The following is a 16473-nucleotide window of genomic DNA, read 5'->3' on the forward strand; positions in this document are numbered from 1 at the left end:
TATTTCTGGGACCCTTGGGAAGGGTGGGTGTTAGGAATGCAAATTCATAAACAAGTTCTATAATCTGTTATGTGGCTTAAGGTGAAACCCTTCCTTAATATCCATTTGATGGCATCTTACTTTCTTCATTCAATGACTATAAACTTCTTCATAAGCTAATGCTACATGTGGTCCTAGCCTATCAAAACTCTGGATGACTTTTTTTTTTTTTTTACTTTTATTTGTATTTATTTTATGCTGAATTTACTTCCGAGCCATAAGCTTTTGTTTCTTCAGTTTCTTCTGGGATATCTTTTTCTTCTCTGCAACCTCCTCCTCTGGTTTAGGAACAATCTTCTCTTTCTCAGTGAGGATCATCTCCATGTGGCAGGGAGAGCTCATGTACGGGTTGATCCTGCCATGGGCTCTGTAAGTTCGGCGCCGCATCTTGGGAGCTTTGTTCACCTGGATGTGCTCAATGACCAGAGAATCCACATCTAAACACTTAAGTTCAGCATTACTCTCTGCATTTTTAAGCATGTGCAGCAAAAACTCAGCACTCTTTTTGGGCTACCGACCCTGTGTCCAGCCCCACTGTTTGGCCTGGGCGCACCTACCAACTCCACCATTGTACCGGCGGAATGGGACACACTGCTTCTTTAAAGTGACATCTTTCAGGTACTTGGTGGCTTTTCGAATATGCATACCCTTGATGGCCTGGGCAGTTTCTCGAGTGTTCTTAAAGTGAACACGAAGATTTGAACCTCTAGATTTGCATGATTTTGTGGGGTTCTCTGGGTCAAGTGAATAGCGAACCATCTTCAGAGGTCACCTCTGGTTGCTTTTGGGAAGAGGAAGCTCTGGATGACTTCTTAATCTTTCCGTGGATCTACCCATCATTCTGTTTCCCAATTTGTGTTATTTAGAATGGGCAGGAACTTTGGAGATAAAGATTACAAAGTTTTAAAATGAGTTGAAAAATCTATAAAACCTTTTGTTGCCATATTAAAGTGCCTCAAAATTTGTATATATTGCATAAATGAGTAAACATACACACAAATGTATTTGAAATATATATCTGAGATGTTTCTTTAAAGGTATTTATTCTACTTTTTTTGGTTATCTGTGATTTCAGACTGAATAGCTTGCCTAGAAGAAACATTAACATAATTTTTTTTGAGATTTTCTAAAAACTAACTCTTTCAATATAAAGTGAAAAAAAATAAAGATTATACTTAGCAAAAAAACAAAGTTTAAACACGCTAGAATACAAAAAATGAAACTTACCAATGCAACTAACTGCTTCAGAGAACCAAAAGGAATTTTGTGGTGCACACTATAATTTTCTCCATTTAAATTATAACTTTGCACATAGAAATATTTTCAGTGTCACACACATGAATCAGGGGTACCTTTATCTAGTCATGTAATATATATCTCTGCTCCAAATAAAAACGTTGTAGGCAAAATTCCCACATCAGATTGAATCTCCTGATGTAAATCTCAAGTTCCAATCTGTCACCTCAACGTTGCACTCCATGTTTATCACCTTTTACTAAAATGAATGCTTGTGATAGGTTTTTGTCTGTGGGTGTCTTGGAACTCAAAAGCTTTGTTAAAGAAGAGGCAGACACTCGTCCCCAAGACGACGGGGAATGAAATGGCATACACTGCCGCCGACTGGCTGAGCAGCTGGATTGAGTTGTGACCACACAGGATTCTGAACAAAGCTTATGATAAATTAAAAAAAAAATTTTTTTCCTTTCTTTTACCAAGAAGAATTCTCATTCTATTTCCCATTAGAATCACTAGGAAACATTTAAAATGCTGATTCTCAGGCTCCTGTGTAGCCCAGGTAGACAAAACTCCCCAGCTGGTGGCCTGACTCTGGGCCCCCAGGTTCTCACAGAGCAGCCTGGCCTTGCTGTCCTCTCTGCAGTAGGGCCCCGCTCAGAACTCACGTGACTTCATTTATTCTGAAAGCTCTTTAGGCCAAAATGATTTAAAGCTGCAGCACAATTTTCTTAACAAGTTGTCCCTCAAACTTGTCTCATATTCAATTTTCTGACTAATGAAAATGAAAAAGCAAATATTTTCTTTGGGAAAAACACAGCTTCTTGAGAATTTAAAAAAGTCTCAAATTATTTATCATGTCAATAATTTGCTTTTCTCTTAGGAAATTTATTTTAAATATCTTAAAATAGATATTTCCCTAAGAGTAGGAATAAGAGTGTTTTCTAGGAATGAGACCATATTCCCACCTCTGAAAGAATTAATTCCCTGTTAAGTATTTATTGAGTCCCTACAAATGTATATTAGTCTTGTACTCTGCGGGAAATGGAACAGAAACCAAAACTAAAATGAATTCCTTTTTTGGAAAAACAAAATGGCAGGTAAAAATAGATAATAAAATAACAGTATAGAACAAGAGCGAATAAACATTGAAAATGATTGGCATACAATGAGTGGCTAGGAGTTCTGAGAAAGGCGAGATTACGTGGTAGGCAGTTGTGAGGGAAAAACGGGGGGAGGGGATGATGAGGGAGAGGCGATCTGGGTTATAGGGCACCATCACGTGTTCCCTGATCTTGAGGAGCCAGGATTTCTCATCGGGAAGGAGTGGAAGATAAAACTGGACTATTAGAACTGGATTGTAGTTAAAGATACTTAAGTGAAAACTGAGGAATTTAGACATTATTCTGTAGAAAACTGAAAAATTGGATAGAGGAAAGGCAATTAAGGTATGCAGTCAATATGATTATAATTACAGTGGCTTAAACATTTACATTTTACAGAATGCCTGGAAGTGTGCAGAGGGGTGTGAACAAGAACCAGAAACAAGCTTATCCCAGGAAAATTAAAGTTTAAAAGCAATTCAAGTTATCTGAGTAGATATATGCAAAGTAGCCCCAAAGAAGCCAAATGGCTTCAGTCTTAAGCAATCTAATTAAATTAATTAACATTTCTAAAGACACGTTTCTACAAATAGCTGGTAAACAAAAAAAGTGAGAGAATTGGCAGAACCATTGACTAAGGCAGAGTGACTCTAGGCAGACTTGTCTTTGCTTGAAAATTAATGTGTCTACTACAGCCATGCTGACATTTGAATTTGACTCATAAAATTAATTCTCCAAGCTTTTATACTGCTTTCACAAGCAACTTTCTGATTATAATTGCCAAGTGACTTTCTTAATGGGAAAGGATAACAAGCCAAAGGATTCACCAACTGTTTCCCATAATACGTTAACAAATATTTATTCTGATTTGTAGACCTATCTCTTAGGAAATTAGATAGCGTGACTCTTCCTCTAAGAGAAAAACTGCCATTCACAGAACTCTTTGGATGTTTTAATCCTATACTCAGTAGTGATGGGGTCCAGAACACAGTCCAAAATAGGTCACCTTGGAATACTGAATATTTCAAGGTGAAGAAATATGAGAAACAGGTGCAGGAGTGACTTTCAGACCTTCTCCTAAAGCAGGTTATAAGGACCTCATAGGAAATGTGTTCTTACAACCAGAAGAAAAGAATATCCTTATCCAAAGAATGAGGAACATCAGAGGATTCTAAACAAATAGGCCTAATTAAGTTTCCTCTACCTCCTGCAGGGCCTTCTCTACTGTGTCGGTGCGCCTCTAACATCGGGCCAGTTCTGGAGGGGGAGCCCACACTACCAGGAGACTCTCCACTGAATACCATATACCAGTGACCAGCCACCCTTCAGACCTCCCTCTGGGGGTCCCAAAGGCTCCTCCACATTCACGCACTACTGCAACGAATCCTGCCGATGGAGCCAATTGTGTTGTGACCGTTCAAAGCCAGACTGGTTCACACGGGATGCGGGCAGACAGAAGAATATACACGAAGATGTCGGGATGTCTGACATGCCTTTATTCTAGGGCGGGGTGATCCACACATGCCACAAGCTGTGTGTCACGCCAGCAGGAAGTCCCAACTCCCTAATATACTAAGTGCACCCAAAGCTGGCAGGGTACCAAGATATTAAACAACAGAGTTTCATTCTCTGCATGCAGACCCCTCTCAAGGTTATGGGAATACTGCTTCTCTTAGTCCCCTGGACACCCCGGTGAGGGAGCCTGACTGGCTCCATTTTCCCTACACAAGTTAACGTCCCTTTTTCCCTGACGCCCTTGGACACAAGCTGAGATCACAAATCCCCTTATTGTTACTGTTATCATGTTAATTGTTGACCGTTAACTATCCTTTGCACACCTAGGTAAAAGAAGTATGTGTCTATCATTTCACCTTTTACCCAACCCTAGAGGTTTCCTGTTTTCTCCCACCTCCCTAATCTATCACCAATGGATTCCATGCAACCCCCTTAGGGCTCCTCCTTTGATTCTGACGTATAAAATACGATGCAAACTGCCATCCTCTGGAGCATTTCTCAAACCATGGAGATTTTGCTTCCCAGCAATTGTCATCATTTCGGTACAAACAAACTCACCAAAAATTCTCTACAGGTTCTAATGTCTCTTACACTGACACAGCCCTAGGTGGATAGTCCACTACACATCTAGGTTATGTGGTAGAGCCTATTGTTCTGTAAGGGAAGGAAAAATAATTTTTCCTTTACTCTTATGAGACCCATGTAGTAAAAAGACAGATTAATAGGAGAAAAACAAACAGAAGTTTAATAACATGTATACCTTTTGTATATATATATGGGAGAGACACAGGAAAAATGAGTAAGTCACCAAATTGGCTAAAGCCATCACCTTAAATACCATCTTCAGCTGAAGAAAAACGTTATTGGGGTTTGGGGATCCAGTTAGGGAGGTTATGGCGGCTGGGGGTGGGGAGCACAGTAAACAGGGTAGGGTTATTATGCAGATTTAAGCCCAATTCTTATGCGTTGATAAGACTTTCTAACAATAAGGTCATCCCACTCTTCCTGGTACAGCCAGGGATCCACCCTTACAAATGCAAATGTCTTTGGCATTTTTTAAGGGTAACTTCTATTTAGTTTTCAGAGTTTCTCTCATGTCTGCTGTTTCTTAAAGCTAACCAACCTGAAATAATCCTAATGCCAAATAAACATGTTTATGGCTGTCTTACTATAACTCTCCAGTAATCAAATTGTGTTCCCTTAAAGTTTATAGACTACAAACCTGCGCAACATATCTGTACTCTATAATGTAACTGTATATTATACTGACTAGTGTAGGCTATTGAAATACAGTGGTCTGTATTCGTGAAACGTGTTTTGCTATGACATTACAATGGCAAGGACATCAGTAGGCAATAGGAACTTTTCAGTTCCATTACAGACTTATGGGTCCACAGTCATTTCTGCAGCCTGTCATTGACTGAAACATCATTATAAAGGGCATAACTGTGCTTAGCTCATATCCTTTGTTTCCACTGCATGTTTTTCACAGCTTTCCACTCCATCAAACCTAGCATAAAGATGCTCGTGTTTAACCACTGATTTGAGTCTTAATTACCTTATGAAGGCTCCTGTTTCATGTGAAACTTATATTAAAGAAATTTGTATTTATTCCTCTTGTTACTCTATCTCTTGTTACGGCAGACCCAGCTGAGAACTTAGAAGGTTAGTAGAAAAAGATATTTTTCCAATTCTCAGGACTTTATGATACTAATTTATTCAACCCTCCATTATTCCATAAAGTAGGTACTATTATCCCCATTTTCTAGATTAAAAAAAACAACTGAGAAGCACCCAGGTATTCAGACTGGTTCAATATTCAAAAATCAATTAATATAATCCATCACATGGACAGACTAAAATAGAAAAATAACATGGTTATATCAACAGATGCAGAAAAAAGCATTTGACAAAATCCAACACTCATGATTAATAAAACGCTCAGTAATCTAGGACTAGAAGGAAACTTCTTCAACTTGAAAAAAATCATTTATTAAAAAACTATAGTTAATATTTACTGGCAAGAAACTTAACAATCTCCCACTACAGGGCAAGTATATTCATTTCACCACTCCTTTTTAACATCCTACTGGAAGCTGTAGCTCACATAATAAAACAAACAAAAAAGGAAGTAAAATATACAAATTGGGAGGAAAGAAAAAAATTTGTCTTTATTCACAGATGACATAGTCATCTAAATAGAAACTCCAAAAGAATCAACAACAACAAAAAAACTCCTGTCTTATATGAAAAGATGCTCAGTATTGCTAGCTATTAGAGAGATGCAAATTAAAACCACAATGAGGTACCACTTCACACCAGTCAGAATGGCCACCATAAACAAAGCAACAAACAACACGTGTTACAGAGGTTGTGGGGGAAAGGGAACCCTAGTACACTGTTGGTGGGAATGCGGACTGGTGCGGCCACTGTGGAAAACAGTATGGAATTTCCTCAGAAATCTAAAAATGGATCTGCCTTTTGACCTGGCAATTCCACTGCTAGGATTATATCCCAAGAGCCCTGAAACACCAATCCAAAAGAACCAGTGCACCCAATGTTGGTAGTAGCATTATTTACAATAGCCAAGTGCTGGAAGCAACCTAGGTGCCCAGCAGTAAATGAGTGGATCAAAAAACTATGGTACATTTACACAATGGAATTCTATGCAGCAGAAAGAAAGAAGGAGCTCCTACCCTTCACGACAGCATGGATGGAACTAGAAAGCATTATGCTAAGCAAAATAAGCCAGGCAGTGAAAGACAAATACCATATGGACTCACTTTTAACAGGAACCTAATAAACAAAACAAACAAACAAGCAAAATATAACCAAAGACACTGAAATTGAGAGCAGGCTGACAGTGAACAGAGAGGAAAGGGGAGGGAATGTAAGGGGGAAAGGGTGAAGGATTTACAGGAACAATTATAAAGGACACATGGACAATAATGGGGGGGAAGTGGAAATGGGAGGGAGGTGAGGAGGGCTGGGGGTTTGGGCTGGGTTGGGGGAAAAGGCAGAAAACTGTACTTGAACAACAATAAAAAATAATTAATTAATTAATTTTTAAAAAAATTCCTGTCTTACTAAGCAATTATTTTATGGTTTTAGCCTATAAGGCTAATATTTAAATGCCAATCATTTTATTATATGCCAGCAATAAACAAGTAAAATTTCACATTAAAAACACAATAGAATATATATTAGCATTCAAAAATAAAATATTTAGTTATAAATCTAAGAATATACATACAAAATGTTTATAAGAAAAATTATAAATACTGATTAATGAAATCAGTGAAGAATTAAATAAATGGAGGGATATTCTATGTTCATGGAGGAAAAGACAATATTGTTAAGATACCAGTTCTTCCTAACTTACCTATAGATTCAATGCAATATCAATCAGAATCCCAGGAAGTTACTTTGTGGGTGTCAGCAAACTGATTCTAAGTTATTAGGAAAACACAAAGATCTAGAAGAGCCAATTCAATACGGAGGAAAATGTGCAAAACTAGAGGACTGACACTGACACTGTCTTACTATAACTCTCCAGTAATCAAGACAATCGGGCACTGGTGAAAGAATAAGCAACATGATCAGAATCGAGCCCATGAATAGACCCACATAAATACCATCAACTGATTTTTGATAAATGAGTCAAGGCAATTCAATGGAGCAAAAACAGTCCTTTTAACAAATGGTGCTGGAGCAACTAGACATCCACATAAGAAAGTAAATCTAGTCACAGACCTTACACCCCTTACACATTCAAAATGGATAAGAGAAATGTGAAATGCATTGCTGCAACTCCTTGATGATAGCATAAGAGAAAATCGAGATGATTTATATGACAATGACTGTTTAGAACATCAAAAGCATGACCCATAAAAGAAATAACTGATAAGTTGTATTTCATTAAAACTAAAAACTTCCCTTCAAAAGACACTGCCAAGAGAATGAGAAGAAAACACAGATTGCGCGAATATATTGCAAAAGACACATCTGATAGAGGACCGCTATCCAAGTTATACAATGAACTATTACAATTCAACAATACGAAAACAACCGACCTGATTTTTAAAAAATAGACCAAAGATCTTAAAACACACCTCACTAAAGAAGATAAACAGATATCAAGTAAACATAAAAAGATGTTCTCCATCAAATGTCACCAGGGAAGTGCAAGTTAAAACAATGAGATACCACTACACACCTATTAGAATGGCCAAATCTGGAACACTGACAACCAAACGCTAGTGAGGATGCGGAGCAATAGAGACCCTCATTCACTGTTGGTGAGAATCAAAATGATATAACCAATTTGGAAAAGAGTTTGGCTGTTTTTTTACTAGGTGCACTCTTATGGTACAATGCAGCAGTCCTCTTTGGTATGTCCACTCAAAAACCTCTACATGGAGGTCAATAGCAGCTTTATTCATAATTGCTCACTCCTGGGTAAAACCAAGGTATCTTTCAGTAGGTGGATAGATAAGTAATCCGTGGTACATCTAGACAATGAGGGATTATGCAGCACAAAAAAGACATGAGCTATCAAGCCATGAAAATATGTGAAAGAACCTGAAATACATATTACTAAGTGAAAGAAGCCAATCTGAAAAGGCCACATACTGTACGATTCCAGCTATATGACATTATAGAAAAGACAAAACTGTTGAGACAGTAAAAAGATCAGTGGCTGCCAGGGACATGGGGAGGTGGCAAGGTGGAGGGATGACCAGGTAGACCACAGAGGAATTTTAGGGCAGTAAAATTCTCTGTGTGATACCATAATGACGGATACATGCCATTATACATTTGTCCAAACACATAGTATATGCAATGCCAAGATGTACAACCCTACTGAAAACTCTGGACTTTGGGTGATTATGATGTGCTAAAATAGGTTCACCAGTTGTAACAAATGTATGACTCTAGAGTGGCGGGCGGGTGTTTACAAGGGAATAGTTCGAGAAACTATGCATGTGTGGGAGACAAGGGGTACATGGAAATCTCTGTATCTTCCCTTCAATTTTGCTGTGTACCTAAAACTGCTCTAAAAATTATCTTAATAAAAATATTAAAAACTGAGAGGCAGAGAAGCTAAGTCACATTTGTACAGTTCTATAACTAATAGGCTGTGGTTTGGGATCTCAGACCCCCCATCTGCCTGATTCCAGTACCTGTGCCCTGAGCTAATCAATACATGGACAAAGTGAAGCTTCTGAGCCTGCAGTGTGGAGTAACAAATATTGACTCTGATAAATTTGCCTTGGTCTTTGATACCCTTTGCTCCTTGGACAATTCAGGTGTTTTCTTGTGGCACTGCAGTTGTGCATTGCACCTTCTTCTTCTTCTTCTTTAAGATTTTATTTATTTTTAAGAGAGGGGAAGAGAGGGAGAACAAGATGGGGAGAAACATTGATTGGTTGCTTCTCACACATCCCCATCTGGGAACCTGGCCCAACGCAGGCATGTGCCCTGATGGGGAATCAAGTCGGTGACCTTTTGGTTCACAGGCCAGAGCTCAATCCACTGAGCCCCACCAGCCAGGGCGACGTGCACTGCATCTTCTAATTTCAAAAGCTGTCTTCTCCCTCTGACTTTTCAGAAATCACTCCCCAGCCAGTCTCTGTGTTTGAGCTACTTAGGCTTTTCCATTTCTAGAGACAGCTCAATTCCCTCTTGTCTGAAGAATTTAGTACCACTTCCCCCATATTGCCTAAAAAACTAAAATTCTGTATCGCATGAGATCCTTTCTTTCTCCTATTGTCTAAAGTTATCCTCAGTTGTCTCCCAGTTTCCAAATACCACAGCTGCCGAACTCTGTTCTGCTTCCCACCCCAGAGGGAAGTTGAACAACAAAACTTTCATGTCTTATATAAACAGCACAAGCCCACTGAAATTCTCCTTTACTCCCTCTTCCTTTTCTTCTCCTCTAGGTGGGAATCCTTGGATTCACAGCTTTACTACAACAAGGGAAATAAATATTTGATTTCTTATTTTTCAAAGAAGGAATTCCAAACCTTCTGTTCCTACTCTTGCTATGCCCTAGGCGATAATCCAAATTAGAATTAAAAACACACACTCACACAATAAATATTGTGTCAATCAATTCCTGAAGGAAAGAAGGTGGTAAAGACACCAAAAAGTTCAAGGTTAGACTTTACAAGGATAAACACTAATGCCAAAATTACATTTGATCTCTTGCTCACATATGTATAGTTACCTATTATCAGGATGATTTGGTACAAACACACCTTTTAAAAATTTGCTTTAGCTGTGATTCATTGATTAATTGTTTGGAGAGTAGAAATTTGACTTCAGATAAAAACACATCCAATCACAGTGTCTGCCTTCCCTCTGGCTTTGACCCTCAGGTATATTACTTCAGTATGGAGTTAAACAAGACCAGCCATGGAATGTTTTAGACATGTCGAAACCTACAGAGCAAGATAACTATCTCCAATACCAGAGGTAAAGAATCTATACATAATTCACAAGAGAAGCTCTGTGAACCTCTATAAGTGACAACGATCTCATGGATTCTGTGTTTTATTTTTTCCTAAATTCAAAATTCACCAGACTTACCATAACCTGAAGAATATGGAAATCCCCCAAACCCATCCTAAATGTACAGGAAGGAGAGTAATAAAAGAAAGAAGATCAGGCAAGAAAAAAGGAAGTCGTTAGGACAAATACAGCAGACCCCCACATTACAATACAATGTAAAACATGAAGAAACATGTAGAACCACATTCATTCATTAATTCCAAATAGCTCCTCTTAATCTGGGTTCAGTGGCTTTGTTCTACACATTTTCAGTGCTAAGCTAAGTGAAATATTTCCCTTTCCTGTCATTTCGGTGTCTGGAAATGATCCTGTTTGGCACTATGTCCCATAGAACACAGGAAGATACAGGCTTTCTAGAGAAATTAGTTGACCTTGGCAGAGTACTGGGTTTGTAACACCAATTGCTTACAGGTCTATGGTGTAATGATTAACATTTGGCTTCTTGTTCTTTTGTTTACTACAGGGACTTTTTAGCCTTTGATCACCTTTGTATTTCACCCATTGCCCTCTAGTTCCACAAATTATTCACACACACTACACTTGGTTTTTCTTTTCATCTTTGCAATCCATTGTTGCTTCTATCCACCAGGTAATGTTTACTGAAACATTCAGTAATTTAGGGAGACCCTCTGAAGTATAATGTTTTCCCAGACTCGTTTTTTTTCCACTATAGTCCATAAGGATAACGTTAAAATTTGCCACAAAACACCTGGTCCTAAATATTGGCTTTAGATCTATAATGCTCAAAGTTAATATTAAAAGCAGTGTGGAACCTATTATCACTACAGAAAGTATTTTGAGGCCTAGAGAAATTGATTTTTAAAAAAATTCTAAAGATATTAAATTTTGTATAAGTGATTATAAAAGATAACAGATGGAAATTTCATGAAATAACTTGGAATATCATTGTTGTTTGCCTTAAACAGGGATAGTGTTATTTATTTGAAAAATTAATTCCAGGAAGATACTCTGAAAGTTAAACCATAAGCTGAACTAGACCATGAATTCTTTCAAAAGTTTTTCATACGTTTTAAACATCAAACAATATACCAGATACTGTTACTTATTTTAGCTACTATCACATTAATACTCCACAGCCATATCTTGTATATTTTATCACTCCGTGCTTTACACAAGAGGAAACCGAGAATCAGAGAAGTCAAGTAACACACCCAATTGACACAGCGGGGGAGAAGTGCCCACGCTGGAATCTGCGTAGCAGAGATTACTCGAGCCACGCATTTCCGTCACTCCAGACTGCCTCCTCAGCTCCATAGTGCCTACCCCAGAGTATTTTAGGAGATGAACTAGATTTTTTTTTATTTTTCTCTTTTAAAATTACTTTGTACATTATGGTACTGAATAACTAGCATTTTATTACATCTTCTCCTTGTTTTTTATTCCAATGACTAAATGTACAACTCTCTACTACTTGAGTGATGTCCCAGGGCTACAAAACAGCAAAATGCGCTGCTTTGCTCACGCTCAGCCCGACCCGTCCCAGTCCCACCATAGTTGCTTCTCTTCACAGTGGTGTCCATGTTATAAATTAAATGTTTATTTGTTTCTACCTTTCAAAATTTAAACATATTTCTTTTGCCTTATGAAAAGAAGAGTGTCATTCTCTCGCATTTAGCATGCCCTAAACATACACGCTTTTTCTTCCCCCAGTCATTTTCTGTTTAGATGAAACTTTTAAAAGAATATTTAGCTCATCTCAACAATAACCATATTGTTCACACATGAGCCATATGATAAACTAGAGCATTTTATTTTCTTATACAATTTTATATAGTTTTACTGTAATTTATGGTTGTTAATAATGATTGCATTTCATCCTTTTTTAGGTTTTTTTGTATACATACTGTTGTGTTGTATCCTGTCGGTTTGTCTCTGAGACCATATGGTCTTCCTAATTCCTATACCTACACCCAGGTCCACAGAGTTGTGTGCGATCTATGCTTCGCCCTCATTTTCCCTCATTCTTTGCCCTGTGGAGATACATAGGTAGATAAATATATACATATATATTTTCTATCCATTTGAATTTTATTTCAGTGGGAATTTAAGGCAGAGGTTAGGGATAAATGTGTTTTGAGCCAGACGTGTTTCAGCACGAGTCCAGTACACCCAGACATTGTCTTTAGCACACGATTTAGTGCTCAGCACAGCAGCACACAGCGTTGTCTTATATGATAATTTGTTTTGCTTTCACAACAGGAAGCAGGGAACTACTTGGTCTTTTCTTGAGATCTATATTTGTAGCGGGAGCAGCACGTTTTGCAGAGTAGCCACTTTATAAATTATTGTTGGCAATCAACGCAGCGATCAACCAATTCATCCTGCCACTCCTTGAATCTGAAACACTGAAAAATGATAGGGCTGGCGGTGGAGAGCGTCCTGCTTAACAAGTTAGGGATAACCCAAACGCCAAAGCTTTTCTTTTAAAAGTTTTTTAAAACTATTTACATTGTATATATTTTCAAAATAAAGTTGGGATTTTTTAATTGCTTCATGACAAATTATATGGTAAAAAGCTTTTCCAATTTTCTGACATTAAGCAACTAAGCTTATTTGGTTTTTAGCCAATTTGCCATTGAGTCGAGTTTCAGCAGGATGAATTATTCTGCTGTTCAGTATAATTGTTGGCAATTATGTTAAAAGAGAACAGGAAGGATTAAATAAAAATTCACTTTACAATTTTTCTTTTGAAGTAGCAGGGCCAGCCTATTTATAAGAAGCGTGGAAGAACTTGATCTTGTATCAATACATGAAGCTAACATCCCAACTTATTTATAAAACTTAATTCTCATCTTTAGAAAAAAAACTTCAAATATAACGATAATTTAAACTAAAAGAGAAAGGTATTTGGAGTGAGTTACTGCATGTATGTTCTGCATTTATTATTCTGTAGACATACAGTTTCCCATTTTATTCTATGGTATCATGGCTCCAGTTAAAAGGATTTTAAAATGTAAAAATGGGCCCTGGCTGGGTAGCTCAGTTGGTTGGAGTGTCATCCCATACACCAAAAGGCTGTGGGTTCTATTCCAGACCAGGGCATACACCTAGGTTGTGGGTTCAATCCCCGGCTGGGACATGTATGGAGATAGCTGTTGATGATTCTCTCTCACAATGATGTTTCTTTCTTCCTCTCTTTCTCTCCCTTCTCACTCTCTAAAATCAATGAACATATTCTAAGATGAGGATTAAAATATATATATGAAAAATGGAAACATCAATAAAAATTGTTTTTCCTCTTTTAATAGTCAATGATTATTTTATAAGTTTATTTTATTTTCCATGGTTTTAGACTCATCACCCCAAAAATATACTAGTACCAGCAAACCTAGTAAACTGCCTTGTTACAGTATATAAATTAGTAATCCATGAAGGTTGGCACACCAAATTAAAGGTGATTTCTTCCCTCCGTCTGGAGTTTCTTACTTAAGAAACATCACTGATATCAGGGTGAGATGTTTTCAAATATTGAGAGAAAGAGAAAGTGATAATGGGAGCCACCTATCACCTTCTTTGCCACAGTTAGATTAAAATGTAAAATGATTTACTTTCAAAAGTAATGAGAGAAAATTAACCAGGTTCAAGAGAAGTGCAGTTCTACTAAATTCATGAAATGTGGATTATTATGGTAATTAAAAGAAAGAAGTATTTTAAGTGAAAGGGCTTGTATAGAGTAATATCTGAAAGTATGTGCCATGTAGACAGATGGCCTTGCTTCCAATCCTATTTCTGCTACACCCTAGTGCTGTGGCCTAGGACAACCCCTGAACATCCTTAAATCTTGCTCCCCTTTTGTAAAATATGCTACTGTATTTTGCTGTGTATAATGTGCTTCTGTGTACAACGTGCACCCATGTTTTGGGTCAAACTTTCAGGAAAAAGTCTTTTGTTTAATTTTTTAATTAAATTTTTTATTTATTTATGTTTAGATACTTGTTTTTTTGTATTATAAAGGAATTTTAGCATTTATTTTTGAACATATGGATATAGTTCTTGTTTTCTAGAGTTATATTTTTTATGAATAAGCATAAATAAAAGAATTAAAAACATTTATATAGGTGTGAAGTCAGTACTTCCTATGTATAATGCACATACTTATTTTTCCCTCAAAAATTTGGGCAAAAAGCTGCACATTATACATGGCAAAATACGGTAAATAGTACCAAGTTTGTAGGATTACTGGGAGGATTAAAAAAATACATATGAAACAGCATTCTATCTAGAATCTAGTAACTACAAAAGAAATATTAACTATCACTATTAATGATGTTATTTATCAACTCAAAAGTATTGTTTGAATGACCACCGCACGCTGCACAGGCACTGTTCTAGGTGTTGTGGATATACGATCGATCGTTAAATGAACTAAACAAGGAGGCCCTTAGGCTGGGTGGCTGAGGCGAGCAAACCTAAACCTCAGCCTGAAAATGCCTCAAGGTTAAGAAATGTAAGGACAACAAAAGAAAAAAGCAAACAAAATATAACCAGAGACATTGAGTTAAGACCAATCTAACAATCTAACACTTAGGAAAGCATTATGCTAAGTGTTAGATTGTTCTTAACTTCAATGTCTCTGGTTATATTTTGTTTGCTTTTTTCTTTTGTTGTCCTTACATTTCTTAACCTTGAGGCATTTACAGGCTTAGGGAGGGAGGGGGTTTGGTTGGGGTGGGGTGGAGGGATGGGGAGAAAAGGCATACAACTGTAATTGAATAACAATAAAATTTTTTTAAAAAATAGTAAAAAACAAAAAACAAAAAACAACCTAACAATAGCCAGAGGGGAGTGGGGAGGGGACAGTGAGGAGAGGGGTTTTCAGGAACTACTATAAAGGACACATGGACAAAACCAAAGGGGAGGGTGGAGGCAGGGGTAGGGTGGAGGGGTGGGGAGAAAATGGAGACAATTGTAGTTGAACAACAACAACAACAAAACACTATGTATTGCATGTTTGAAATTTTCTATAAATAAATACCTTTTCCCTTAAAAAAAAAGAAAGAAACAAAGAAATGTAAGGACAACTGTCAATAGATGGCCAGCTAGGTTTTTTCAAAAGTAGGAAACTGCTTAAGCTATCCCAACAAATAATTTCCTTGCTTTTCTTCTGCAACAAAAAGTGAGGAAGGGCTGTTGACTGAGTTGCAATTTTAAATAAGGTGGTTCCAAAGGTCTTATTTAGAAAACAAAGACTTGAAGTAAGGGAGTGGGTGACCGAGATAGCTAGAAGGAGAGTGTATCAAGCTCAGGGAATATCAAAAGCAAATATACAGGAGTGGGAGTTTGGCGGATTTATTTTGAGGGCAGTAAGGCCATGCAACTGGTGACCAGTTGTGGATAAATAGAGGTGAGGGGAAGAGTCTCAGACTGTATTTTTTTCTTTTTTCTTTCTTTTTTAAAAATTCTTGCTTACTCTATTACAGTTGTTCCAATTTATCCCCCTTTCCCTCCTTTGCCCAGCGCCCCCTGCCTTCGTCCCATAGCCCATCCCACACTGTTGTCCATGTCTATGTCCATGTCCATGGGTCATTCAGACATGTTCTTTGACTGATCCCTTCCTCTTCTTTCCACCATGCCCCTCCTCCCCCTTTCCCCTGGCAGCTGTCAGTCTGTTCCCTGTTTCCACGTCCCTGGTTCTGTTTTGCTCATTGTTTATTTTATACATTAGATTCCTCTTATAAGTGAGGTCATATGCTATTTGTTTTACACTGACTGGCTTACTGCAATAGCATAATAGTCTCCAGTACCATCCATGTTGTCACAAAAGGTAGGAATTCCTTCTTCTTTCTTTCTGCTGCATAATATGCCATTGTGTAAATGTACCACAGTTTTTTAATCAGTTTGTCTATTAATAGGCACTTAGACTGTTTCCAGCACTTGGCTCTTGTGTATAGCTCTGCTATATGAACACTGGGGTGCATAAGTTCTTTTGAATTGGTGTTTCAGGATTCTTAGGATATATTCTCAGCAGTGGAATTGCTGGGTCAAAAGG

General features: G+C 37.6%; 1 pseudogene; it reads right to left on the reverse strand.

The window, feature by feature from the left end:
- Positions 1-224: 224 nt before the first annotated feature.
- Positions 225-831, reverse strand: LOC128780321 (large ribosomal subunit protein uL22-like; annotated as a pseudogene).
- Between the last annotated feature and the right edge of the window lie 15642 nt (positions 832-16473).

This window comes from Desmodus rotundus, chromosome 2, assembly GCF_022682495.2.
Source record: "Desmodus rotundus isolate HL8 chromosome 2, HLdesRot8A.1, whole genome shotgun sequence".
NCBI lineage: Eukaryota > Metazoa > Chordata > Mammalia > Chiroptera > Phyllostomidae > Desmodus > Desmodus rotundus.